This window comes from Alligator sinensis, unplaced genomic scaffold (genome assembly GCF_000455745.1).
Source record: "Alligator sinensis unplaced genomic scaffold, ASM45574v1 scaffold56_1, whole genome shotgun sequence".
NCBI lineage: Eukaryota > Metazoa > Chordata > Crocodylia > Alligatoridae > Alligator > Alligator sinensis.
This window is the reverse complement of record NW_005841960.1, coordinates 1857549-1861166: the sequence shown is the minus strand read 5'-3', so window position 1 is coordinate 1861166 and position 3618 is coordinate 1857549.

The following is a 3618-nucleotide window of genomic DNA, read 5'->3' as shown; positions in this document are numbered from 1 at the left end:
GGGGGCTGCTGTGCCCTCTTGCTGCCTTTCCTCCGAGATGGAATAGAATTAGCTTGTGCATTGAGGATCACTCCCTTAAGGAGCAACCATTCTTCCTGAACTCCTCTCCCCCTGGGGTCATGGCCCCTTAGGGCCTCACCGACAAACCTCCTGAGCTTGTCAAAGTCAGCTTTCCTGAAGTCAAGAACTTCAGTGTTGCTGACTGACTTTCCAGCTTTATGGTGGATAGTGAAGGTGATCAGCTCATGGTCACTGTCACCCAGCTTCCCATCAATCACTAGGTCACCGATTAGGTCATCCACAGTAGCCAGTACCAGGCCGAGCAGCACTTTACCTCTCATTGGCCTGTAGACTCCTTGAGTCAAGTAGAGGCCATCCACGCATGATAGGAAGCTCGGTTTTTGCTGAGTGATCCTCTCATGAGATCTCTGGGTAGTTGAAGTCACCCATGACAACCATGGTCCTGAAGCATGTGGCCTCAGTCAATTCCTGGATGAGCTCCTGGTCAAGCTCTTGACTTTGAATGGGAGGTCTGTAGTAGACTCCCACCGTTGTGTTTCCTGTGCCGTGTTCCCCACAGATTTTAACCCACAGGGTCTCCAGTCGTCTACCCTGGTCACCAACATCAGCTTGCAGGGTCGCATAGCTTTCTTTAACATAGAGAGCTACACCCCTGCCCCTTTTATCTACTTGATCTCTGCTCTACAAGGTATAGCCATCTATACCCGTGGTCCAGTCATGGGTGGAGTGCCACCAGGTCTCTGTTATCCCTATGACATTGTAATTATTTGTGTTAAGCAGGAGCACTAGTTCCTCCTGCTTATTCCCCAAGCTCCTGGCATTTGTGTACAGGCAGGAAAGTGTCCCCTTGGGGGCTCTTGCCTTGCCCACAGATTGTACCAGGGCTGGGGCAGGGGTGGCCTCCCTTAAGTGCCTTGGCCTGCTGGCTTTGAAAGGGTTGCTCAGCAGGCCAGCAGTGGCAGTAGTCCCCCCATCCCCCAGCGGGCTTAGTTTAAAGCCTGGTGGAGCAGGTCAGCCAGTGTGGCTGAAAAGAGCCTCCTCCCCAGGGGAGAGAGATGGAGGCCATCTCTTCCCAACAGCTCACTGCCTCTCTCGCCAAGGAGTGGGCTGTGGTCATGGTAGCCAAAACCTTCCTGATGAGTCCAGTGCCACAGTCTTTGGTTAACTACCTGGATCCTCCTCTCCCTCCTCATCCCATACCCTGAGCCTGGGAGGATCGAAAAAAACACCACCTGTACCCTCAGACCCTTTAGCCCCACTCCCAAATCCCTGTAGCACCTCATGACCCAGCTGGGAGCGCTCTGAACCATGTCATTGGTGCCCACATGAATAAGGAGCATGGGATAGTGTTCTGTGGGCTGGAGGAGCTTAGGGATCTTCTCTGCAATGTCTCAGATGCGGGCCCCTGGGAAGCAGCAAACTTCCCAGGCTAAGGGGTCAGGGCAGCAAATTACCCCCTCAATCCCCCTCAGGATGGAGTCTCCCATGACAAACACTTTGCATTTTGTCTTGGGGAGAGCGGGGGCGGTAGCTGCAGTTGACCATGTGTTGCCTGTGGGATCTGGCATCTCAGCAGGTTCTGCTGGGGCTGCAATAGGTTTGTACTTGTTGATGAGCTCCAGCGGGGTAGGGGCCTTGGTGCAGCAGGCCTTAGGGCCCTTGACCACCTTGGTTCATCCCCTTGACTGGACAGAATGGGAGGTCCTGGAGTCCTCCCTTATCCTGGAGGGAGATTGTGGTCTACCCTCCAACTCCTGGGGGAGAAGGACCTGGCAGACCCCACAAGCAGTGGTATCCATGCTACAGGGCCACAGAGCCTGAAAAAGGGACAGGCAGATGCTGCAGCTGAGAGCCAGAGGTTCCATCTGTGTGGAGCCTGGAACCATGGGCTCTGTCTGGGTGGCTGTCTCTGAGGTGCCGGGGGGGGAGCCACAGACCCCAAGGGGACCCTTAGGGTGTAGCAAATGCCCATCCACAGCATGCCGCTGGTAGGCAGGCTGGGTATGAGTCTGCCTACCCTAGGGGGATCTTAGGCAGGGCCTCAGGCCCTCCTGTGCACCCTCCTGTGCGAACTCTGCACTAACTCATGCATCGGCAGATAAGCGCGCCTGTTTGTGCAGCCTGTTCACATGGCTCCTTGGGGGCCTGGGCAAAGTAGGGGCCTGGGCAGGGTGAGACCCGGCTTGGCTCCCACTTAGCCACCTCCTCCCACTCTCTAGGGGTTAGCCCCCTCCCACCACGAGCCCCGCTTACCTCTGGCTGTGCTGGGTGTTGGCGGGGGGCTCTGTGATTGCTGGGGGGGGTGTCTGGGGGGCTGCAGGGGAGCGGGGTTGCAGCGAGCTTTCACCTACATGTCTCTTGCCACTCCCAGAGCCTAACTGAGGTGGCCCAGTCACTGGACCTTCATGTCACCCCAGATTGTGATAAGGTCCACAATCTCATGCTCACTCAAATTTGGACCCTGGGCTCTTGTCTCTACCACTGGAGGGAGCCCGACATGTCAACTGCTCAGGGGCTCTGGGGGCTATGCCATGGCTTTGGGTGCCAGCGTCAGCTGGCATGTGTCTGCTGGGGTAAGGCATGGTGCCCAGGAGGCAGACTCTGCCCTAGAGGAGTCATTGGGGACAGATCCAGGGTTTGCAAGGCTGCAAGGTCCAGAACATGCCCACAGCAATGGAATACAGAACCCAGGGGACAGGCAGCTGCTGGCACAGGCCCCAGGGGGCAGTCTCATGGTCTGTGGGTCTGCATCGCCTGACATGTGCCCACACCGGTGGGGCACAGTGGCCAGGGGGCAGGAAGAATCTGGCACAGGACCTGGGAGTCAGTCCAGAGGCCCAGAGGCCAGCTTGGGGGATGAGGTAGGCTGGTGGGCATGCCCTCTGTCCATGGTGGCCTTAGGTTGCCACCTCAGAGACTCTTTGCTGCTCTGAAATCCCTCCTTTTGTATTCTTTCTCTCCTCTGATGATTTTTCATTCCTGGACACCATTAATTGGTTTTCCTGTGGTTGTCATACTGTCCATGTTGTGTTCTGTCAGTATATTCCTTTGTTTCCCAAACCCATCACATGTACACATTTTAATTTGGACATTTACCAGGCCTCCTAATTTGGTCTGTTCACCAAAACCCTAATTTGGTCTGTTCACCAAATCCCAAGGGCTCTGCAGTTGGGTACTGTGACCTGACACCAATGCTGCAGAGTCCCTTATCTCTGTTTGGGTACATTTGTAATGCTATGGAACAGTGTGGTACATATCTTCAATTTCCCAGCCTGTCTATGCCTGCTTGTCTGTTGACCTCATACAGGGTGTCTGCAGGTTCCAGAAGCAATGAGCCTTGAAGGAAATTTTGTCATGAACAAGCTTTTAGAAACCAATTAACTCTTGCCATTCCTCTGGACCATTGTTCTAATGCAGTATCTACTTTACCTACAAGCCAGTTCTCACAAGCAAACCTCTAAATATTATTTTCTAGCCATCACCTGCCACATGGCTGCAAAAACTTCCAGCCATGTGGCTTTGCACCAAGCAGGAGGCTGGCTCTGCACCAAGCAGCTGCTGTGGTGGCTCCAAAACAACTGCTCCCCTTTTTCCCTA